The 26,613-nt window shown below is 32.6% G+C and overlaps 1 protein-coding gene across 3 annotated transcripts in view; it reads right to left on the minus strand.

Annotated features, from left to right (window-relative positions):
* The window catches only part of LOC118189053 (uncharacterized), a 230,213-nt gene that overhangs the window by 62,964 nt on the left and 140,636 nt on the right, over positions 1 to 26,613 (minus strand). Inside the window, exon 1 of one of the 3 annotated variants that reach the window (XM_085825005.1) lies at positions 13,488 to 13,613. The exons of the other annotated variants lie outside the window; for them this stretch is intronic. The gene's annotated coding sequence lies outside the window, so the exon portion shown is untranslated. Of the gene's footprint in view, positions 1 to 13,487; positions 13,614 to 26,613 lie in introns of those variants that run through there. 3 annotated transcript variants of the gene reach the window in all.

A 26,613-nucleotide genomic window follows, 5' to 3' on the forward strand; every position in this document is an offset into this window, starting at 1 on the left:
TAGTAAATTATTGGCATGACCAAAAGCCTGCTTCCACATAATGTAAGAAGAGAAAAAAGTCAATAATGTTGGGTCGGTTAAAAATTTTATCTCGGAATATTTCTCTCGAATATTTGGAATTCCAAAACTTAGCGCACACACGTCTTTTGAATAAGCCTTGACTTTTTATGATGTAGTGTTATGTCAATAAACAAATATCAGTTTTATACACACATTTTTTTTTTGTTATGCTGATCAATGGCGGTGTATATTCGGCATCGACCTCCAGTGGACACTTATCAGCATTGCCCCCCTTTAAAATTTCATCAACCTCCAGGGGTCGAACCAATCCCTTTGGAAACCTCTGGGTAGAATAATAATGGTAAACATTTCTGATCTACACACCGTACATGACTTCCTTGTAGGGACTATTTAGATATGCACTTTTTTTGCTGCACTTTGTTTAACCTATTTCCTCAAATTATTCTAATTAATTAACCGATCTCTCAAGAGAAGTTGGAAAAAAGCATCAAAGATTGCATATTTTGAAATTTAATTCTCCGGTTAATTTTTGTAGTACGGGAGTCAAACTTCTTGTACTTTTATTTTTTCATAACGAGTATAAAGACCCTTGCCTACAAGGATGACGAAACACGAATTGAATGTTTGAAGAGTTAGTTTTGGAGGCAACTTCTCCTTGATAAGTCTGTCTCCTGCCTGCTCAACAAACATTCACTTATGCATTTTTCTAAATAAGTTTTTTAGGATTAAATTATTTTTGGAATTTTATATTTATTCATGGATTTTGATATTTGATACTTGCACTTGATTTACATATGCTCTCAGAATTTAAATGATATTGTAACTTCGTTCGCAACAATAATTAATCATTTATGTGTTTGCATTAAATTTCATTTAAATTAACTTTAAATTTGCTTTTTACGAATAAAGAATGTTTGTTAAATTCAAATTATATATATATATATATATCCGTACGCACATATGTCAGCCAAATAATAGTCAAAATGGATATTTTCGTTGAAATCTGAAACCCGAATTTTTTTGCGATTACGATACTTCCTTACTTTGTAAAAGGAAGTAAAAAAGTGTTGAGATTTGCCGAAGTTGAACATGAACTGCGATTGTAACGGGAGCTGTGCTATTGAAACATCTAATCAAGCTTAAGCTAAGGTAATCTGGGATAAAAACAGAGTCGATAAAAGTTAATTCTTTTACTTGGTTCAATAGCTAACAGAAGTAATTTTTAGACTTAAGATCATCAGTTTTCTCAAAAGAAACTTGTTTCGGTTCCGCTCTAAAGAATAAAGAAACGTCTCAATGGCATGGATTCAAACATTCTGCTCGAGCGCAGAAAACGATAGCGGGTCGGTGAAAAGACCCACTTATTGGATTAACCTAAGGTTTATTCTCAGAATGGCGTGTCCAGACCTTCCTCGAGATGTGATTCCGATGTCAGGTTGAGCGATTTGAGCTTTCTCTCGCAGTTATTATATTTACAGAAGCTATGATTGCAATGTTATTGTTCTACTCGAAATAGTGTCGTAGCCAGAGCTTTTGTCGCCCAAGGCGGTGTCTGAGTTAGCTGCCCCGGCGGCCCTTGAATTCGTCGCCCTTCGCGATACACAAGCAAATAATTAAGAAACTTTAAAATGACACACAGGGAAATAAATTAAAATCTTTATCTTCTGTTCCAACATTTTAAAATTATACTATTATTAGCCTAAAAGGGTTATTAGTCTCGAAGCACGATTTTGCATTGTTTCACTTTAATGCGCTGTTTCCCTTTTCATTTGAGTCTCTTGCCATTCGGCAAAATGTAAGATTACCTTTCAAATGTAAGATTTACCTTTCAAATGGAAAATTCCTTATGAATTAAGATACTAAACTATTTAAAAGCAGTAGATGCAGTTCTTAAGAATATATTTTATTTTACAATTGGATTGATTTAAATAAAAATGTGTTTTTAATCGTTTAATACAAAACATTCAATATTTTTACAGAATTACATTACTTTTTTGGGGGGGGAGGGAACCATCGATGGCATCGTAGAGGTCTATTTGATTTCTACATATTTGTTACGTACACAAGATAGAAAGATTTTTTTATATTCAAACTATAGATTTGTAGGCCCTAAATCCTTATCAAATGATTGCTGTAACAGCCAAATTTACAGCAGTGGCGTAGCCACAGCTTTTGCCACCAAAGATTATTCTTGAGTGGTTTGGTCCCTGAATCTGCCGCCCTTTTTCATATACAAACAAACAAATTTAAAAAAAAAAATGTCCAAATAACACAGAAGGAATTAAATTAAATTTCTATGGTTATTTCTGAAGAAAATTTTAATTTCCAATATTTTAAAATTTTATTATTAGTTAGCCATTTTTTTGTTACTTGATTGATCAGTTACTGCTATATAGATAACGCAGAAAGATTTCTTATATGCAAAATATGAATTTATGATTCTGAAGTATAGTTATAAAATGATAACTGTTTTCGCAATTAGCAGCACTTAACAGCAATTGTGAAGAAAGTTCGCAGTGGTATTACAATATTTCGAATTTTGTTCTGGAGACTGTATTTTTGGAATAAACTGCAACAGCTCAAAAACAACTGATATTCTACAAATCTATTTCATTTCCTTTAGCAATAACAGCTCTAAAGTCTTTTTCTCTTAACGAGGAATTTTTCTTTATTAATGTTCGTGATTATAATTTTGTTGATATTCATATTTCTCATTTGCGGAGGAGACGAGCGTAAAGATTCGACGGAGTAAAGAAAGCATAACAGGAATACGTATCGGCTGAAATGTCGTAGTGATTGAATACTGAATCTAGTGTAAAAGCTAATTTTCTTCTCAATTTCGTATGACAGTTCAGAGTCTCGTTATTCTGCACTTGGTTCGACGATCCACATGACTCAATTCTATATAATCCGGGGCTGATTATACCATTCTACTGACTCAATACAGTTTTCCGATCATCGCAGTTTCGCTTGTATGAAATTGAATACGAAAACATGGAAAACACATTGTTTATTGAGATAAAGAATTCGGTTAATATGATCAAACTATTATATAATAATTTTTTCAAACTAAAGTAAAGTCATCAAATGAAAGATAAATTTTCAGATGAGGTCAAAATACAGAGAAATGTCATCAAGTGAGTGAACAAATCGCCAAACAGCTTGGTTTCCTTTTCACTCAACATTTAAAACTTAAGCAAGAAAGCAGCCCTAGTTTGATGTACGTTTTGAATAATTCTATCGATTTTGAGGACGACCAGACACAAGCCTTTCTCCTTCAGAAGAAAAAAAATTCTGAAGATTTTTTTTTTCTTTACGCTTTGGGGGAAAACTTTCCGAATATTAAAATTAAGGATAGGGCATCGATTAATAATTTCCAGAAACGGTACCCCATCGATATAGTCCATTACAAAACAATCCACAATAAACTAGCTTATGGCAAAATAGCCTAAATAAAAAGCTTCTGAAGTGAGTCCCGCGAACAGTTTTTCAATTTTTTAATGTCTAAATATATGCAAGCAATATAAAACAATGCTACGTCATATGTTAAAATCAGTAATTGCATCTTGCAGGCAAATGCATTATAAAAAATATACGCGTTCAAATCTGTTGTACATATATTTACATATGCTGTCTTATAAAAAAGTGTACCGCGTACATTTGTCAAGTAGGGTGCCGTCCACATACGGGTTACCGCGGCAGACAAGGTTCGCTAAGTCTAAAGTAATAACTGAGACTTGAAAAGGGTGTAAAAGAGACTTTATTGGAAACTTTGGTGCTTAAAGCTCAGTCAACACAAATGGCGCGATAACTTAAATAACAGTCAAATACAGAATTTAAATTTAAATAAGATAGCAAGAGAGCAAAAGAGATTGAAAAATTAGCAATCGCCTTCGCCGGGAATCGAACCATGGACCTCTGAATTACCGGCTCAGTGTGCTGATCACTACATCACGAAGGCACGCTAGGAAGGTGAGAGAAATACCTTATAGAGTTTTCATTGCATTCACTCTATATGAGGATGAACTGGCGGCGGTAGGTAACAAGAAATTTTGATTCCCACATACGATATTTCTTTAACTTTTAGAGCCGTATTTTAATTCATGTTTTTGAAAGTATCTTATGAAAGGTTAATAAGTGAAACATAGAGGGTATTTACGCATTTTTAGAATGATTTCGGGGCTGTTTAATTAATGTTTAAAAGAGTTTTAATATTCGATCAGATAAACTTTTTCTGAACTATACATATGCATAATCATAGACGGCTTTTTCGTAATATTTCCAAGGATATTGATTCCTCTTCTACTACTTTCCCCAGTCCATACATCATGGTAGGTTTACGCTTTAAAGAGCTCTTTTGAAGAGATTAAAGTCCACAGGAGAAATAAGTCCATAGAAATAAGTCCATAGGAGAAACGTCAGGAGATAGGAATATGTTGAAAAGGTATACATGCAGTATATGTATCAGTCTTGATTTTTTCAAGGAATGCAGTTGTACTTTTCGATGTATGACTAGCTGTTTTGTCTTGAAGAAGTTTCACTGTTTGATAGTTATTGGGGTAAAAAAATGGAATTTCTTCTGTAAATATCGGACGTATTACTTTTTCTTGATAATACACTGAGTTGATTTTAATATTTTTTCCCACTCTTCTTATCCTTAATTTCCCATGGGAAGAGAATTCTGCGACAATCTTATATCCTTTACTGAAATTTTCTTTGCATTGACAGAATCAGATTCGTATATTTTTCTTTTTGTTTTCGATAATAAATAGACCCTTTTCTTGTTGCATTCATCTAGGTAAACTCATGCTTCATAAAGGGTTAAAGTCTTTCCGATTGATAATGTTGCTCATTTTCTACTTAGAAATTTTAATACTATGCATTAGGAATATTATTTTCCTTCGGAAAGCGCTAAAACATATCCTTCAATCCACAGCCTGTTCACATGCGACATTTTAAAATAAGAATAAATTTAAAAGTAACAGACAATATTTCTCATTTCAAATTATAAGCTGTTGCGAGAAATATTTACTCCAAACATTTTTATTTTTTTTTTTTTTTTTCTGTCTGTTGAAATCTTTCAAAAAATATTTGTAAAAATACTAAATCTAGTGCGGAAGAACTAGAGGTGGTCACACTAAACGTGGGATAAAAAATTCCTTGTCACTTAATTAATTAATCACCATTTATTTTCAAATCGTCATTTGAAAGGAAAAAAAAAGGCATGGTTTGTCGGACACTGCCCACTTTATTCATCCCGTTTACTGTCTACCTTCGAGGGTTTTATAGGACAAGGTCAGAAATTTCAGGGTCTCAGCAACCAACGCAACTATGACAGCACTTTCAAGGTCGGCAAAATAACGGAACACTTTTTCCCTTCCTTTTACTAATCAGTCAAGGTTATTTATTAGCCCTCGTTAGCCGCGAGAGGTTCATATAGCATTTGGCAAGCGAGTAAAGGAATGTGTTTATTAGATTTTTATGCAGCGTTCATGCTACTTAGTACGGTAGAATCCTTTTAACCGGCATCAACGGGACCGCTCCGCTTCCGGATAGTAAGAGATTTTTCCGGGCAGTGATGTACTAGTATCTAGAGCTTTACCCGAACCAGGGCGGTCATTGCCGCTTGGAGCGATCTCTGACTTTGCCGCCCTTCTAAGCAAATAACTTTTAAAAGTGTCAAAATGGCATTTAGTAGAATAAGTAAACTCCACGTTTAAAGAAAAACCTATTCGAACATTTTAAAATCATATTATGAGCATTATTCTGCTTGCTTTTTCTTCGCAAAACTGTTGATGACAATTTAGAGATCTACGTATTTCTCCAGTTGCTGTAAAGTAGACACCACAGAAAGATATTTTTTTAAATGCAGTTCTTGAAAACTTCTTAAGTAACTGCATACCTCTTTATCTCATGGGTCTAAATTTCTGTACATGTTCGATTATTTTCTCATCATCTTGAGAAAATGAGACGAGAGTAAATATGTCTACGTCCATCCAAGTTTGCACCTCCTTTCCACTAACCTTCTTTTCACTTCTCTTGCACCTCTTCTTCACATTGTCATCTTCGAACACGATAAATCAACAATTTACGTCAACAGAGGCGTTGGGGTAAATTACGACAGCGAACAAAATATTTTGTATTTTGTTCTATTCCATTCTATATTCTGTAATTCTATATCCTATTCTCTTCTATATTCTATTCTGTTCTATTCCTTTCTATATTGTATTCTACATTCCATTCTATTCTATATTTTCCCCTAATTTAATGTGGGAGCCCTAATTAGAATTTAAAATTTGTTTTGTTATCGATTTCAGATTTTGTAACACTTCCACGAATTTTTGATTAAAAAACTAAACGATTTCAAAGCGAGCAATGGCAACACTGTACGAAAACAAAAATATTTTATCTCCAACGCGCGAGACTCTGTATCGGAAATTCTACAGATATGTCATTTTTAAATTAATTTGCGATATTGCTTTTGAAATGAATTTTATAGTGTGAGTACATAGAACATGATATTTAATAAATAAAGGTGACGCACAAAACGTTAAAAAATCGCCCCTTTGGACGAAATTTAAAATCTGAAATCTTTCAGATTTTTTTGTTTGCATAAAATTGTATTGTACTATATTATATTCTTTTATATTATAATATATTACAGTATATGGAAAACACTTATATAATTTATTATTATTTTTAGAACAAATTTTTGAATAACGACAACTTATAATTATTTATTGTACAGTACAATAATAAACAACTTATAATTATTTTTATCTTAGAGGTACGCGATCAAAAAAGTTTGGAGATCGCTAATTTATAAGAATAGTTACGTAATGTGATGTTATTTACATCTTTACAAACAAGAGACGAAAGAAATCTGGTACCTTTCAAAGTGATTTTTTTCAAAGTCACGGGCAAAATCAAATATTAAAAACACACAGTCTTATAATTGTCTACGTTTTATAGTACACAATAAAAAATCTGATGCGGACACCACATGACTCCTTTTTATGACCTATTAGACATTTTTTACTTTTTTGCTGTAATTCGTTCAAATTTATTTCCTTGAATTATTCTAACTTAATTAAACAATCACTCAAGGCAAACTGAAAATGACATAAAAAATTGCAAATTTTGAAAATAGACATCCCAGTCGAATTTTGTTGGACGGTAGTCAAATTTCTCGTATTTTTATTTTTTCATAACGAGTATGTAAAACTTTTCCAAACTTAAGTGTAGGAACGAAAGACTGTATTAAAAGTTAGATTTCATTATTTGCCCAAAATTAATTCTTTTTTTAAAATTTGACCTTGCAGAAACATGAATATTTCCTTCATTTAAAACCCTTCTTTAATTGGACTATGACCATGATTGCGAAAATAAAGGCCGGGTATATACATATTACGGCATATAACATTTTACGGCTAATGATTTTTGAGCTATTCGAGATGATACATGCGTATACCGCAGGGGGGGGGGAGAGAAAGAAATGGGGACAATTCTGTATCTCCCGTTCTACTGGACCGATTGCCGAAATTCAACTTGCGTTTTTCATGTCTCGAAAGCGCGACTTAGCATATGTATTAGATTTATATATAGCATTGTTCTAGTACAGGTATCTTGACACAAAATCGGGCGTTTTCTGAAATAACATGCCAATTTTTTTCCATATTTCAATTCTACGACTCAAATTATGTCAAACTGCGAAATTTTGTAAAAAACGCACAAGTAGCATTTTAAAAAGTAGTTCTCAAAATTTTAGCTCTTCAATATTAATTGAATTTGGTATATATTTATTAATATCTCTTTTTTTTTATTAAAAATGTACTTGATTCCTTCTTTCAGAATTCGAAATTCAGGCTTAATCCAAATATAATTCGCACATTTTTTATTATTTATTTTAAAAATTTGTATTTTTAAATATTTTTTATAAATTTTTCGAAAAACGTTTGTATTATAACCTATAAAATTTTTAACAGCATCTTAAAGTAGATGTATTTCTAATCATGTCTACAAAAAATTAGAGTATTTTATTCAAAATTTCCTAAGATACACGTGAATTTACACATTGGCGCGTTTTGAAATTTGGCGTATTTGGTATAAGCGATAGTAACGAAAATGTGGTTTACGCACTTTTGTTAAAATTATTTGAAAGAATGAATGATGGACCTTTTTTTTTCTTCTCGTGCATCAATCAAAAATAAGGAAAGTAAGTAGGTTACTATAGATTAAGAATTCCGCTAAGTGAATTATTCTTTGCGCAAACTGGGGAGGGGGGGGGGAAACCGCCAGGAAAAATTTTTTAATTTCTTCGTAAATTTCTCACCAAAAATTACAAAGTTTAATATCTAGGCATAATTTGAGTCGTAGAATCGAAATATTGAAAAAAAAAAATGGTATGTTATTTCAGAAAATGTCCGATTTTGTGTCAAAATACCTTCGAGTAATGCTATATATAAATCTAATGTATATCTTAAGTTGCGCTTTCGAGACGTGAAAAACGCTATCTGAATTTCGTCAATCGGCCCAGTAGAACGGGAGAAACAAAACTGTCTTTTTTTTTTTTTTTTTTTTTTTTCGCAGTGTACGTACAGACTTCATGTAGAAATCCATTTCGAAACAAAAAGCCATTTATTCTATCCGTGCGTATAGACATCACATAAAAAATAGGCAAAATGGTTTCGTGAATGGTCAGAATGGATATTTCGGTTGAAATTGATAATCAAAATTTCTCGCGAATACAATACTTCCTTTACTACGTACAAGGAAGTAAAAACAGAAAATAAATGCAACAGTACTTGGGAATATGTCATTAATCTCTTCCAGATCCTTGGAAGTATACAAACTTTTACAATAAGAAGTAAAGGGAAAATAATTAAATCGTTCTTATGAAAAAAAAATCCTGTTGTAGTTATAAAACTGTTTAGTACTAAAATACAAATTGTAGTGAAATATATACTGTACATTAATGAAGCACTGCACTGTCCATGAATGTTTTTCTGCTGTTTGGAGGGAAACCAAGTTTTGAATATATTCTAACCGAAATCTCTGATCTTTCGTTATCGATTTCACACCCTACGCAACGTTAGCCGATTTAATGGTGACTTTGGTTTTCACCGTCGTTGGCACCATCATACTCGGCATACGGTATGCAACAGCCGAGTCACCGATGCACATGCCATCTTCGCACTTTTCTAGTCTCTGTTTTCACCTCCGTGATCCTAACCATTTTCTTAGTTACTCGACTCTTCTCATTAACTTCCCTAAAACTCGTTGTTAATGAATATGTTACGGTGAAACACCGAAATCTGGAGAATGTCGACTTTCACCGGTGAATGTCAACATTCACATAGTCGCTTGGTGTATGTCCGAAATGTTTTCCAAATACACTTATTTCTGACTTACACCGGTAAATGTCGACATTCACCATGTACTAATGGTGAATGTTGAACATATAAGAATATTATGTTTTCTTCTCCGTAATTCAGTCAGGAAAAAACGCACTTGAGACTTAAAATAAGAACTTAAGAACATTTTAACTTAAAACACACAGTACATTCAAAATGAGAAAGAAAAATAGTAGAAGCTAAAAACTTACTAAAGTATGCGATTGAAATCTTATTTATTGCAACAACGATAACTATTATGACACTTTGAATTTCACAAGAGGCCCTTGCTTTTTACAACTGCATTTATTTGTGGAACACTTCCTTTTGCCAATGACAGCGTGTACATATACTCCTCTCTTTTCGACCTCTACACCAGAGCATACCGGTGATTGTCGACATACACCGGTGAGGGTCCGAATGTGCAAGAATGTAATGCAATATTCGATCTTTCACCGACTTATTTGGTGAATGTTGACATTCTCCGGTGAAAGTCGACATTCTCCAATTTCGGTCTTTCACGGTAACAAATATACAAAACATTTAGACGAAAAAACACTAAATCATTTGAAAACTCAGAGTTATAGCCCTAATTATTTAGTGTTGCGGTCTCAAACTCAAAATTGCATGCGAGTCGAATGCGCAATCTAAAAAAAAGATGCCGGGTCCGAATTTTTTTCACAAAGTAAGAAATTTTGTATTAATAAAATTTAAAAAAATGGAATTAATTTAAAATTTCGCTTACTAAATATTTATCAAAGCGTATAAAAGTAATAATATTATAGCAAAGAAACAAATTAAAATTTATATTTATTCTCTATCGAAAATCTAAAATTCGGTACATGTCAAATACTTTTTTTTAATTACAATTTGTTAATCAAATATATTGACAGCTAAATATTAAATTTTCAAACCGTCATTTCTTTCAAATATTTCTAACGCATCTAGCTAATTATTAAATAATTTTCATAAAAAAAAATCTGAAAGTTTTCAGATTTTAAATTACGTCCAAAGGGGGCGTTTTTTTAAACATTTGTGTGTTACCTTTATTTATTAAATATCGTATTCTTTGCACTTAAATCATAAAATTCATTTCAAGAGCAATATCGCAAAATAATTTTAAATTAAGCATATCTTTAGAATTTCCGATACACAACGCACTGGAGATAAAAATGTTTCTTTCTGTACAACGTTGCCATTGCTCTCTTTGAAATCCTTGAGTTTGTTAATCAAAAATTCGTTAGAGTTTTACAAAATATGAACTCGATAATAAAACAAATTCCAAATTTCAAATTTGGGCTTCCAGATGCCCATATTCGTAGTAGGATTACGTCATTCAAAATTGGATGTCTCTAGATACCGTTGTTTTATCCCAATGCGAGAAACATACATACATTTATGCAGATTCTTCATTATTTAATTTCTTCAAATATAATGTGAGACTCTAACATTTGTTGGCAACAGTTTGAAAAGTGAAACGGTAATTTTGACGGTAATAGTTTGAAAAGTTAAACAGAGCGATTCGACGCAAAATCGCAAAACGAAGACAAGTCTGTCAGGGACAAAGCCCCTTTGGATTAATAAAAAAGTATTTTTGAACAAAGTTTTACCGAGACAAATTTTGATAATAAATAATACCAATCTAATCTCTTTATCTTATTTGTTAAAATTTTCTTCGACGCACAAATAAAAATGCAAATGTTTGTTAATAAATAATTATATAGTTCTTTATTGCTTACGATATCTTGACACTTGATGGCATTTCTATCCTGATAACTTTGTGGCCTTGAAGAGAAATTACTAGAAATGATTATTATTACTGATTGTATAGCCTGATCGCTCAATCGAGCTCCTTGTACGAAGCTTGAGGTTTTTACTTCCTTGTACGAAGTAAAGGATTTTAAATGAATTCAGAAAAGTTTTTTTTTTTGTTCGTGACATCTGTACGTATGTATTTTAAATAAAACGAGTCTTCAGTAAATCTAAAACGAGTATCTTCAGTTCGTTGAAATTTTGTATATGGGACTATTATAATATGTAGCTGTGCTCCTCCTTTTTGGTTGCAATCGGCCGCAACAAACGTACATATAATACTCACTCTGTTACCCGGCTCAGTAAGCTCATTTTTTTATTCTTATATGTTGGTAAACTGTGCATTTTTTGGTTTAAAAAGTGATTGGATTATTTTGTTCTTATGTTCTGGTTAAGGTTTCTGTGCCTTTAGTTAATCTGCATGCAATAGTTGTACAATTATCAACAATTTAAAAGTTGTTTAAGCCTAACGTCCACATTTATTTATATTTGAAACTCGTAGTAGAGTAGTAAATTGAGTCAGTTTGTGCACCAGCTTCAGCGTCTTTTCGCAGTGGGGCCAAAAGTAAACTTTCAATTTAGTGCACCGATAAATCTGCCTTCCTTCCCACTAGTCGAATTGTTTGTTTCTGCGAGAAACTCGAATTTTGATTGAAAACACTGTTTTTAAATTTTTAAGGAAGGCGTTTTGAGTTTTCACGTATTTTTGCCTTGTCGCAAAGTGAGAACTGAATATGAAATATATCTCTAATGAAATTCGATGAAATAAGTTTAAACGAAATGCAGCAAAAATTGTACATAATTTAATAGGTCGTACAAGGAAGCTATGGGGCGTCCACATCAGATTTTTTAATTAATTATCGAATGTGAAAAAAAAGCTGTTCTCATTTAAATGTATTCCCTAACAAAGCGATTATTCACAATGCAAAATTTCGTAACTGAGTTTATTTATTTTTTGACATGTACAAATAAAATTTATCAAATCTTTGAATAAGATTTATATAAGTGTAAATAAATCAGCTCTCTTTTATATATTTTCTGGTGTATTGATCGTGTTTCTTTTCAATGGAAAATGAAAACAGTATAAGCTCGGACTTCAAATAACTAAAATCTTGAAATATTTGAAGCAAATGCATAAATGGAATGTCCTCGCGGGCCGCATAAAATTGCTTCGGGGGTCAAATGCGGTTCAAGGGCCGCCAGTTTGAGACCACTTCTTTACTGAATAGCAGCAACAGGCTATGCTCATGGCCAGTCGTAATATCCTCTCGAAAGAAGTTAAAAGATTGTAGTGCACGCAGTCATTGACTTGATGAACTGCGTGCACTACTACTAAACTGTGTACAGAGCCGTGTTCCAAATAAATATCGTGTACCAAACAAAAATTTTCGTGTGTTTCAACAGGGGACGAATAATGCTGTACCGCTGGAAGCTGACACACGCAGTTTAAACTAATAACTAAGGAAGAAAACGCATCCTTTTTACAGTTCAATAGAAAATAATAAAATGAGGAATTCTGATACAAATGCCAAAGTTTTCATTAATAAATAATTTTTAATTTGACTACTAGTTTGAACAGATGTAAGACACATTCATAAAAAGAAGAAGATACGAAAAAGAAATAATCAATATTTTTAAATTGTTGACTTTACCAAACACGCAAAAATAAAACTATTATCATTTGATTTGAACGAAACACTCTTTTTGGAAAACTTGGATAATTCATACTCACATTTGCTCTGTATTTCTAGTCGTCTTTTAAAATTAATAAAATTAAAATTCTAAAATCTATCTAGTTTATTTTAATATAAATACATGATGTGGGACACATTTACAGCAACAATAATAGAAATACATGATGTAGGACACAATTCACAACAATAACAAGAAACAGGAAAAACAAAATCAATATTTTTATATTACTGACTTTACCAAATGCGCAAAAATAAAACTACTATCATTTGGATATGAAAGAAAATTCTTTTAGAAAAACGTGGATAATTCATACTCATATTTTCATCGTTAATTTCTAGAGGTCTTTTGAAATTAATAAAATTAACATTCTAAAATCTTTCTAGTTTTGTTAAATAGAAATAAATACATGATGTAAGACACATTCATAACAAAAATATGAGACACAATGAAAGAAAATAATCAATATTTTTTACATTTCTGGCTTTACCAAACGCGCAAAAATAAACCTACTCTCATTTAACATGAACAAAAAGCATTTTTTGAAAAATTTGAATAATTCATACTCACATTTGCATCTTAATTTCTGTGCTTTTCAGTCGGCTTTCCCAATTAATAAAATATAAACACTCTGGTTTAGTTTAATAGAAGTACCTGAAGTATGATACACAACAGCACTGTCATTACACCATTCATAAGTCACAAGAAAAAAAAATAAGATACGAAAAAAAAAAAAAAAAAAAAACTAATTAATCCCAGTTATATTGTTGCCATAACTCACAAAAGAAAACATCTGCCATTTCAACAACAAACGACCTCGTCGTCTGCTAGAGCAATTCAAGTTCGTGGCTTTTCATACCAGAAAAATTATAAAAGACAATTTTAATAAATTTCTCACCCTTTTCCCAGTGATTTCGCCTATTTCTAGAGTCATCTCTCCGTGCCCATTTTTTTTCCGGATGATTCGTAACCGGGTTAAAGTTATTTCAAGGCCATTTCCGGGTCAAAAACGTCGAGCTCTACGTGAAATACGTAACTAACCTTTTCTTGTCTGCTGGAAGTTTCCCCGCGAGCATCTAAGTTTATTCTTTTTTTAAAAGAAAGATCAACCCTTTCGCTGAGACCCAGTTACAGTGGAAGGTATTTGGGATGAGTGAGTGCCGTCGGTTTTTGACCCAGTTTTGACCATCGTCTGCCGAACGTTTTGCAGTTGCTTTCGGTGATGTTGTTTTCCGCGCTCCCTAGAATTTGTGTTTCTGTTCCTTCTGTTTGTTTATATGGAACTGTACGCGGACGTGCATTATGCTTGGGAGCACGACCTGTATCACATTTCTGTGATTTGAAACACGAGGTGGTTGGGGGGGGTCGGTGGCAAGTGGCTCCTTCCAGGTTAGGTTGACACGTCGAATAACGTCGTGAGCCCAGTATTCTAGCAAAACGAAATCAGCCGATCATTTGAATAGTCTAAATTAAGTTTTTCACGTTAGCTGAAAACTCCTACCCCCCTTTTCAAACTTTGGATAATACAAAGGGTGTTTACACATATTTAGAGCGATTGAAATTGATTTCTGTGATTGAATTGGGCTGCATAAATGCTTACGGTCATGATCTCAGGTTACACGTGGAACGAATGCATGATATGAAAACAACTGACGGGCCAGATTTTTTTTTATTATTAACAAAATAAAAAAAATATTTTAAATAAATTAAATTTTCGCTTACTAGATAGTTATCAAAACATGCATAAACATCATAACAGTATTGCAAGGGAAACAAAATTCAGATTAATTTTTATTTTCTATGTGAAATATAATGTTTGGTACTCGTATATTGTAAGGACTTTTTATTGGCTTTTTGCCTGTAAGACATTTTATTCAAAGGCAATTTATTCAAAATAAATTCAAATATACTGCCATCTAAATATTAAATTCTTAAATTGACATTTATTTCAAATAATTCTAGCCTGTTTATTTAATCATTAACTACCTTAATTTAATTTAAACTAAAAGTAAACAAATTATGAAAACTTTCTCTAAGTTTTCAGAGAAAATTTACCCCAAGTAGAAGAAAACTTGAGAAAAAAATAAGAACAATCTAGTCTCTTTCTTTTATTACCCTAAAGGGGCAATTTGCCCAGAAGGGCTCTTAATTTCGTTTTGGCATTTTGCGTTGATTCACTATAAAAGGCGAATCACTTTTTAAATTGTTGCCACCATATGTTAGAGCCCTAATAATGCAGAAACTGCATAAATGTATGTGTGTTTCTCGCATTGTGATAAAACAATGGTACCTAGAGCCATCAAATTTTAAATAACGTACATCTCCACACGAATATTGGCACCTGGAAGCTCAAATTTGGGATTTGTTTTATTATCTATTTCATATTTTGTAAAGCATTTATGAGTTTTTGATTAAAATCTCAACGATTTCAAAACGAGCAATGGCAACATTGTACGAAAAAAAAAATTATCTTCAGCGTGCGATACTGTGTATCGGAAATTCTAAAAAATATGCTCTTTTAAATATTTTGTGATATTGCTGTTGAATTGTATTTTATGGTTTAAGTGTGAAGAACGTGATATTTAATAAATAAAGGTAATACACAAAACGTTAAAAAAAGCCCCTTTGGGCGTAATGTAAAATCTGAAAGCTTTCAGATTTTATTTATTTATTTATTTAATTTTCCTTCGATATGTAAATGAAAATACATATGCTGGTATGTAAACAATTATAAACTATTTCATTTATTTTAGCTTGGAATGGTATGTAGTCTTGGAGAGAAATTTCAAGAAATCATGTTTACCACGGATTGTAGAAGCACTTCGGTCAATCGGGTTCTTTTTTAATTAACTTTCAACTGTGAAAAAAGTCGTTCACATAAAGTAAATGAATTCGCAAACAAAGCTATTATTATTTTTGCAAATTTCGCAACCGAGCTCATTTGTTTTTCTGAAATGTATGAATAAAATTAATGGCGCGTTATTCATGTTCGCTTTGAGTGGAAATGGACAAAATACAAAGCAAATCGGACTTCAGGACTTTCAGATAAGTCAAGTCTCGAAATCTCTGCAAGATCATACTTGCAACAAATATATAATTCAAATGTATTCGTGGGCTGCGTAAGACTGCTTCGGGCGAGTTAGAAACCAGAGACTTACAGTATTCAGTACAATCTGTAGCTGAGAACAAATAAAAATTTTCCGAAAGGTATAGAATATTCAGACTTGCGAAAAACAAGCATGAGTGTGCAGCTTGCGGGAGGAATTTCATGAATGAATTTCAGAAACGCTACGCCTCTGCGATTCCGAACAGAAGCGAATCTAGCCTTGAAGGATAATCCAATCCATTTCTCAATACGGAAGAAATGCCTCAAAAGATTGCTTCACAATTTATTTACTTTGAACAAATGCGGATTAGGAGTAGACAGGCATTTCGCTCTCTCTCTCTCTTCTCTCTTTCTTTTCCTTTTTTTTTTTTTTTTTTTTTCTCTCGTCCATTTAAAGCTCTGCAGTGAATCATTGGTGGATAATATGAAGCTTTTTTTTTTTTTCTTTTCGCGGTTGCTGTGCGAAATTGTTGTAAATATCTGTAAAATATTTATTTTTGCAGTCATTTAGATTTACGAGAATTTCAATAACGGTAATTCTGAGGTATTTTCCGACACCGGAAAACATACAAGCAAATTTAGGGGTGAATAATAAACAAAAGCATTAGACCAGTGGTCTTCAAACTGCGTTCCGCGAGTCAAAATAAAAACTGGAAAAGAAAATTAGAAATTACTCACACGAGTTGACTAGTATTTATAATCTAAAATATAAACATACATTTAGCTACAGATTAGTTTTAAAAATCAGTATGTAGTCATCATATGTCAAAGAGAATGAATGACGTGCAGATTTTTAGAAAACTTTGAAAATGAATTAAATTCAGCCGATAGTGTTAAAAATTATACAATGGAGCACCTTTTTCAAATGAAGAAAACTACGTACAAGAGAATATCCCCCCCCCCAAAAAAAATAAGAATGACTGGACAAAAATTCCGTGCCAGTACCACGAAAGGTTGCTAATGAAGGAACGGGGAACCCCCTTATCGACATATCAACAGACTCGATGTTCGAATTTAAATTTAAGCAGATTAAATTCTAAATTTAAGCAGATCTAAATTTAAGAGCAGCTTCTAAATTTTTGGTTGTAGGTTCATGCATTATACCCAGAAGTTTCTCACACGGCTATAAATATTTAAATACCTTTCGGAACGACGTATTAAAGTGAAAAATCTTTTGCGAAATATGTGGCAACAAAAACAAAGCATCGAAACAAATTAAATGCAACTGCAAATAATATCAGTACAGCTGCACTTGTAAAAAACTTGTTTGTGTAAAATAAAAGCAAGCATGCTTTTGTCACTAAATACAGTGCAAGGATAGGTGACACCTAGAGCAAGAGTTAATGCTAGTAATGAGTAAATTACATTAATTTTATGTTAAAATTTTCTAACAAAAATACGATACTTTTCTATAGTTAACACATTGCTCTACTTTAAATATTATTTTAGGATGTATTTTTTTAAGGGTGGAGTAGGATTCCCAAGAAAACCTCTTAGTTCTAAAGGTCTGTGAGTCGACAAAGTGTAAAGATCATTGCAATTAGACATAGCGAAATGAAAATTTCACCAGAATAACTTAGAAAAAGAAAAATATTAGACTGTATATCCCAATTTCTAATACAATTTAATTGCACAAAAACATTAAAAGGTAATTAACGGAAATAGTGGTAAATAGATTGTTACGTTAAAGAACACTTAAAATTTCTTTTCAAATATTATGACAAATTATTGACTAGCTTCCATTATGTAAAATCAAATATACTACAAGTTTAAATATATTACAGTTCACGCGTTCTATGATCCATGCTCGCACATTTAAATTTTCAGTGTCTTGAAAACGAGCAAAAAAATCTTCTTTTTCGCAAGTAGATTATATAAAACTGTATATCCTCTGTGGAAATTTTGCGTTCTTCGTATTTTGTTTTAGACCAAAAAGGATATTAGACTCGAAACTCGGTTTTGCGCTGTTTCACTTTCCAATCGAGTTTGTTGCCATTCGAAAAAAAAGTAAAGTATTATTTCTCCATATTTTAATCTGTCTGTTACTCATATCAACAGACTAAACTATTTACAAAGGATTAGATGCAGTGCTTAAAAATATTATTTTTCTAGTTTCTAATCTGATTGGTTTAAATAAAACTGCATTGAATTTATGATGTAATTACTATGATTGATTATCTGATAATTAAAAACATTTAATATTTTTATAGAATTGCATTACATATTCTTCCACCTTTTAACAGATGGAAGATATGTGATGATTATGGATGATAATGGATATATGTGATGATTTAATGCGTAGGAGGAATCATAGCTTGCAGTCGTCATGGCCGGTGTTGAAAGCGTAGAAACGAAGATGACGAAACTGTGTTTTTATAAATCACCAATCTTTATTTTCACACATATCAAATCATTTCTTAAAAGATACGATATTTCTAGATCATAAGCGATTACAATTTTTTTTTTTTTTTTTTTTTTTTTTTTTTTTTTTGCACGTTATATCATCTTAGAATAAGAACAAAGAAGGGCATAGCAGAATAGAGGTATTTGCTAGGCAAAAGCTAGAGAAAAGGAACGGCGTGATTTATACCGAAGTAGATGCAATTGTAGAGACAAGTTATTGATTGGTTAATTTTAGGTTGTTATATAACATAGAGCGGATCTCGAATTTGGGAGAACAGATGAATTTAGGGAAAAAGCACCAAGTTTAGAATAATTCATTTTGAGGTCGCCAGTTATTCTTAAAGCAGCTATCGTATTTTATTATATCTTATATATATATATATATATATATATATAATACCCATGTTAGTTCTTATATATATATATATAATACCCATGTTAGTTCTATATGCATATTCATCTAATATCGTATAAAATGTTTCTCTGTTCCATCTGCGAAATCTCTATCGATAATTTCTACTGATAAATCCTATTAAACTTTAAAAAGCCCTTTCGGTGTCCCTGTGGGAGATTGTTAAAATCTGAACCCTTTCAGGTTTCTTTGTTTCAATTTTTTGTATCAGATTATTCATCAAGAAGTTTAATTAAGTAAACAAATAATGCCAATTCTAACTATTGAACAGGTCTTGCATTGATTTTTTTTTCCAGGATTAAATAAAATAAATTAATTTAGAATTTATTTATTTGGCTGTGTTTTGTGTTTCTGCCTTTTACTTTTTCATATAGCACGAAAAATTAATGTATTTTTAAAACTATTATTGATTTTTAGAGCATATTACATCATTTTTATATATACATCAATTGTTATGTAGAGAAATTATCTGATAGCGTCATAAAAAAAATTAGGTGAATGATTTTATGATTTATGGAAATTTAAATTTTATTTTGATTCTGAATTATTTAATTTAAGGCTTTAATTTTGGGGAAAGACAGATGCTTCTGGGAATATTATTTAGTTTAAAAGAGTATTATTTATTTTCCTCTATTTGTAAATCTTGTACAAACTTTTATTCATTGTGAAAGAAGCAGGGAAAGGGAGGCAATTTTCGCCAAGTCATGATTTCGCGCGCTTTAGAATGTTCGAGAAAGAATTTTCATTGTTAGTTGACCTTAAGAGAGGAAAGTACGTGACGGAAAGGTCAAAGGTTGCTACTTGTCTTTCAATGTAAGTCATTCAGGTTTTGGCGATTGAGGGTCCGGTTGTTGGCTAAGTGAAGAAGGGCGCGCATGCGCGATCACCCTTTTTTCCGCATTCTGGAGTTGAAAACGAAGATTTTGCCATAATTAAGGGGGCGATAAGTGAAGCCATAGTGGGAGCCCGTTTGGTGAAGGAGAAGAAGGAAATTTGAGTTGGACGCACTTACTTTTGGCTGACTCTCGGACTGACTCGCTGATTTTTGGGCTTGCTGGACAAAATGTAAGTGACTCCGAGAGGTGTTTTCCGGCGGGGAGCGGCAAATATGCTCCCCGGCCGCGTTTTGGTTAAGAGGCGAGACTCTCTTACACACTTACTCTGGACTCGCTTAGGCACTCACTGCTTGGATTCGCTGACTTTCGGGCTTGACGGACTTGTTGACGGAGACTGAGAAAAAAACTTGTGGGTGTTGCGAAGGAGAAAGGAAAAGATTTAGTCGGCATCGAGCAGTGCTTCGGGCGGGGAGCGGCAATTATGCTCCCCGACCGCGGGTTTTCTCAAAAATGCGAAGAAAAAAAAACTGTTGAGCGAATAACAAAAAAATTAACAGAGACTTGAGTCTCTATCTGTATCGGCAAAGTCAGGACGATGTCCTCTGAACTCCGACTTGAAAACAGAAGGAATTATGTCACCTTAGACAACTGGAAGCCTGCGTTAGCCGTTCTCTAAAATGCCTAGCTTAATTGTCTACGTTTTCCTTGGTGGAGCTGAGAGTCTAGGCAGACAGCCGTGCGGTGTAAGCTGTTCTCTTGCTTCCAGTGGGAATAATTTTCTTCTATGGAAACCAGTAGCAGGCGTAAGATTTGACGGTATAGCTGATGTAATTTGTTGTCGTGCCGTTCGAGTCTCTGTCTTGCGGATTTGCCAAGTGACGTGAGGATAGAGCTAAGATATGAGCTCTCCTCCACTTCAAGATGTCCACTCAAGATAAGTATTATTTTTTTTGGTGTGTTGGAACTTTAGGCAAGTTTTTTCAAAAACGTCCTTAGCAGTAAAAACAACGCCGAATCTAAAATTTAACTCTCAGATGAGGTTAAGATTTTTCTTATTGTGTTGTAATTGAATAAACTGATATTTAATCTGGAACCTCTTACAGTATGTTTTTCTTTATATATTTAATATGAACTTTTCCTTTATATCTTGTACATGTTTTATGTTTTCGATCCTCTCACGGCGCGGTCCCGGAATGCATTTTTTTTCACAACGCAAAAATGCTGTACACGTTTCACTATACGATCACAAAAATTTGTTAGTTGGCAAATTCTTAAGAGTTTAGTTTTCCTTCCTAAGAGGAAGTAGAAACCTTTTCACGGCAAGTAGCTTCATATTTAACATTTAACAAAATAGGAATTTAAGATATAACATTGGTCAAGATGTCTACACCAGATAAGTGTATATTTTTTTTTTTGTGTTTATACGATCCTCTCACGTAACTTCTGTTCTTCATAACACAATCCCTCGTTATATTTATTTGATATGATTTCTTTTTTAATACGTGATATAGCTTTATATCAATAAGCAATTAATTATCAATTTCTGTAATCAGCGGGATCTTGATTACGGCGATCAATTATCAGTTCACATTCGGCTGTCGACCCCTTAATCTTCAATGACCCCTTTAAAATTTCATTGACCTCCATGGGGGTCAATATCGACCCCGTTGTGAAACTCTGGTCCACACGGAGGCAGAAATTAACACTGAAGTAGCTAGATTACACTCACAGTTACGGTTAAATAGGTCACTGTGATGATAAGGAGCTACAAGCGGCTAATCCAGTCCCCTGAATAATTTTCCCTCTGACAATTTTTCAACATGTTATGTGTTTTTTAAGAACATTTAAAAATATGTAAATGTATCTCTGAAGATAATATTACATTTCTAATAGTTAACTTCTAAATTCTTGTAATCTGTTCTATTTCTTCTCGTCATCCGTCAGAGCAATTTATCCTGTTCAGGAATTTATGTGAGAATAAGGTTTTATATACGGTAATTTCTTAACTGCAACCTTGGTTTTCTCCATGCGTAATGTTCATAATTTTCTTCTAATTTATTATTTGTGTTTTAATAATATCTAAAATATTTCATCACTTATAACACGTAACTGAGACCTAAAAAAATGAAATACTATTATTTTTTTTAATGCATTAAGCATTTATTTAAAATGGCTAAGTCATATAGTTTAATGAGCCGCCCAGACGTACTAATGTAATGAAGTGTAATTTATTACTTGTGTTTCAATAATATCTAAAATATTTCATCACTTATAATATGTAACTGAGACTTAACAAAAATAAAACACTATTAATTTTTTTAATGCATTAAGCATTTGTTTAAAATGGCTAAGTCATATAGTTTAATGAGCCGCCCAGACGGTATCATGGTTAGGGGAGCCGACTTGCGGTACCAAAGGCCCCGGGCTCGAATCCCGGAAAAGGCATGGTTGTAATTGTCCTTCCCTTCCTAGGAGGCAACAGTGCCGCTTAATAGGTGCCTCCACAATAAAATGGCCACCACTTCTGCGCTTAAGAGGTGGCCTATTGTCGAATAGGCAAGACATTAAATATAAAGAAAAAAATAGTTTAATGAGAATTACAGATGAAATGTTCTATTGACGGAATTGATCCAGAATTTTATATTGTGAGTAGTGAAAACATGGGTAGCCCAAATAACGAGATACATTAATTTCATTGCATTGCCAACCGTATAAGCCGTTATCTTCGTAAGCTTATCATAAGTGCTCCACGCTTTTATTATTCGCGATGTAAAATTGCAGATGAGTTCTGACAACAGAGTTATGTAATCTGTTATTCTCATTAAACTATTTTCCTCCTTTTAGTGCATTAATTACTATATACATTTTAAATAAATTCTTATTGTATAAAAACGCTAATTAAAATTATATTTTATTTCCTCTTTTTTTTTCTTATAAAAACAAATTTGTTGAAAATATTTCAAATTCCCGCTCAGCATTTTCATCCCGCTTCTTAAGCAAACTTATTGAAAATATTTCAAGCTCCTTCTGAACGATTTTCATTTCTTTGTTCTTTAAAATGAATGCATAAATGAATAAATAAATAAACAACTGCAGAATAAACAGAGTTGATTATAACGTTCATGCTTTCATTATAATTCCTCAATGCAAATTTAAGGCGCTTTAAGAAATTACTAAAGCAATGTAAATAGGCCACCTCCTACGCTTCAGTTTTTGCAAGGCAAGCATGACGAGTAATTTTAATAGCAATAACTTCCGTTGGTCTAGAGAGGAGTCCGAGAGAGGAAATGATGTGATGCTAAAATTAATCTAATTAAAAAAACAGCACTGTTTAAATAAGCTAAGTTCCAAAGCAGGAAACATAAACATGCAAAACTGTATATAACTCATCCAACAGCAAGATACCATACACGCTGGAAATATTATTAGTATCTATCCTCCCTTTCTGGCCCGTATCACTTTTCAAATAAAAGGATGTTGCCACCCAATGTTATCACCACGTGCTACTTTCATAGAGACATTCCTTTTATTTTATCATTTTCCCTTTTATTTTATTTCTTTTATCTTGATATAATTTTATAAACATATTTCATTTATAATGCAAGACAATGGGAATGTAATGTAAACATTCGAATCGAATTATTTAATCCAATAAAGACACATTTTTTAACTCAATGGAGACGCCAATAAAGATGTTATTTTATTTGATATAATAATATATTCAGTGGCGATATTATCTAATTCAATGGTCTTCAAACTGTGTTCCGTGGAATCTCAGGATTCCGTGAATCAAATCCCAGGGTTCTCCAGTCAAAATAAAAATTCGAAAAGTAAATTATAAAGCACTAACAATAATTGACTAGTGTATATTAACTAAAAAATATGAAAATGCAATTAGTTATAGATTAGTTAATATGTGCTCATCATATGTAAAAGAGAACGTGAAATGCCTTGCAAAGCTATGCAATTGTCTAATGGAAAATGGATTAAATTCAGACGATTGTATTAAAAATTATGCAATGGAACACCTTTTTCAATTAAAGCAAACTATAAATGAATATTTCCCAGAAGAAAAATTTATGTATGACTGGTAAAAAATTCATTCGAGTACTACGATAAATTAGAAGGCTTGCCAGTGAAGGACTGGAACACCTTATCGATATATCAAACACACTCGAAGCTGAAATCTAAACTTAAGCAAGAGCAGCTACTAAATTTTTGTTCTACAGAATTTTTCTTTCGCTTTGTACATTCATGCCGAATACACAGAAGTTTCTCACACAGATGTAAACATTTTAATGCCATTTGGTACAACGCAGTTAAGTGAAAAAACTTTCTCGTTGCAAGTGGCAACAAAAACAAACTATCGAAACAAATTAAATGCAGAATATGAGGAAAGATACTGCAGATAGCACGAACAGAAGTTTTTCTAGGAAATGGAAGCTCACCCCTGTTACTATATATAATGAAAGGGTAGGTGATACCTGGAGCAAGAGTTAATGTTATTAATGAGTAAATTACATTAATTTTATGTAAAAAAATTTCTAATAACAAATATTATTCTTTTCTATAGTCGTCTTTATATAAAAAGGCCTATAACATAGTTATCTACTTTAAGTATTACTTTAAGATATATTTCTTGAGAGTGGGATGAAATATCCCTAAAAGCTTTATAGTTCTAAGAGAACTGCGAGTCGACAAAGTTTGAAGACCACTGCACCAATAGCTCTAAGTTTATGAATATATTTCATTTAGAATGCATCAAAGTGATAATTTCTGTGAACATCTGCAGCATCATTTTAATGCTTCTGACTCCATATACTACACACCCTATACAAAAATCCTTTGTTTTCCCTAATCTCTAGAAGACCCATTAGTTACGCCACGGATATCCACCAATTTCGACTGCAACGTGACTTTCTTAGGTTGTATAATTGTATCTATTACGTCACCACAATGTTCCTATCTTGGACATATCATTGAAATATGGACACGCCACATGGGGGAGGGGAAAACAAGAAAGAAAGAACGGCCTGGTAAAATGCATTGTGCCGGACGCCCTACGCGTTCAATCACCCTCAAAAACACCCATGAACCACCGCCACCACTTTGCCAACTCTTATTAGGGCTCTCAAACCACCCGCCTTGTCATCTCCGAGGGTGCGTGGGAACTATATTTTCCACTAACCTTGATGAGCTGTGTTCGTTGGAGGGTGAAGCTCTTTTGTGATCTGGAAGAATACCGATATTCCTCGCCAGGGGTCAGAGGTTGCAATTTCAGAAAGCATTGATTCGTGACAGCGGAAGAAGTATAAAGTTTAAAACAAGGTGCGCACGACAACGACTTTGGCACGAGATCATTCAGCAGACTGGGAAACCCTTTGGCACCGACGGTGGCGGAGCTACAGAGGATGTTTACATATTTTTAGAACGAATTCGATAAAGAATTTCAAAAAGAAATAAGCAAATTATTTGGAATACAAATTTCTGGAAACAGCTTATTATTTGAAACAAGATGTGGATCGAAGGATATGTTTTGTGCGCTTTCCGGAAAGAGAAATTCCTCTTCCATAATTCAAAAACACTGTAAAATGCATCGTGCTGAAATTCCTAATTGCAAAATAAGCAATTTTTTTGGCAGGAAAGGGAAAAACCGTCAATCATTATTTCTACGTGGAAAGAAGCTTCCAAACGAATACTCCACAAAAGGTACTTACGTAGTTAGCAAAATTAAATCGTTGGTAACAAAAGAAAATCCGGCTTCGCAGAAATCAATTGTGAAGTTTTTGAACACATCTGCAGCAAAAATAAATAAAATAATAAACAAAAATTTAAAACATAATGTTTACCACCTTTCGCTGAGGCAAATGGCTCAACGCAGAACAATTTCTAAAATCCCATACGAAAATTATTTAGCAGGTGATAAATCGAAATACATTGTGATCCTTTTATTATCGAAAACGAAGAGAAAAAATGTACAAACCTGCTTATATCGATGAAAAAAAAAAAGGGGGTGGTTGTGGTTGTCATAATAATCTCATAGAATGGGAAAATAAAAATAAAAAAATCTGATGTGTACACCACATGACTTCTTTGTACGGAATATTAAATTATACGCATTTTTTCTTGCATTTTATTTAAACTTATTAGATTGAATTAAACCTACTTCGCCGACAGCGCATAAACCACAATAGAATAAATGCATTCTTTAAAATTCACTTTGTTTACCATAGCGACACTCTAGCGCTAGGTTTACTTAACAGTATTATATTTCATTCATATTATAACTCAGAATGCACAAAATGTATATCATTTAAAGAATTATCTAATCGTTGCCACATGTTCTATTCAAATATTATAATAAAGCTAGAACTATGTATAAAAGAAATTAAGCAAATAAAACAAAAAAGAAACAGTTTTTCACAGACGATTGAGTATTTCTCATTTAATTAATTCAGTTCTCACTTCGCGAGAAGGCAAAAATACACAAAAACTCAAAATATCTATATTAAAAATTACGACGTAAATCTCAAACGCTTATTTCCTCGAAAGAATTCCAGAAAGAATTAAGCATGATTTAATTGGCAATAATAAATGAATGCGTTATCTTTGTTGTTGCGAAGCTAAATTTCTCTAGATTGGCAATAAATCCACTAGTCTCCTGTTTCAAATGTAAACATCAATGGCCGCCATTAAAACAGGCTTAGCGGCAATTAAACAACTTTAAAATTGCTGATAATTTAAAATTGCTGATAAAAATAAAAGTGAAAAAGTATGTAATGTAATTCTGCAAAAATATTGAATGTTTTTAATTAGATATATCACGAATTAAAAGCATTTTTATTTCAATCAATCGATTCAAAAGTAAAAAAAAAATAATATTTTTAAGAACTGTGTAAGGTTTATCCAAAGTTTTTAACGGTTATCTTTAGTTAAAGC

The sequence above is a fragment of the Stegodyphus dumicola genome, chromosome 10 (assembly GCF_044657685.1).
Source record: "Stegodyphus dumicola isolate Sdum_Otavi_A_Nest chromosome 10, ASM4465768v1".
Lineage (NCBI taxonomy): Eukaryota > Metazoa > Arthropoda > Arachnida > Araneae > Eresidae > Stegodyphus > Stegodyphus dumicola.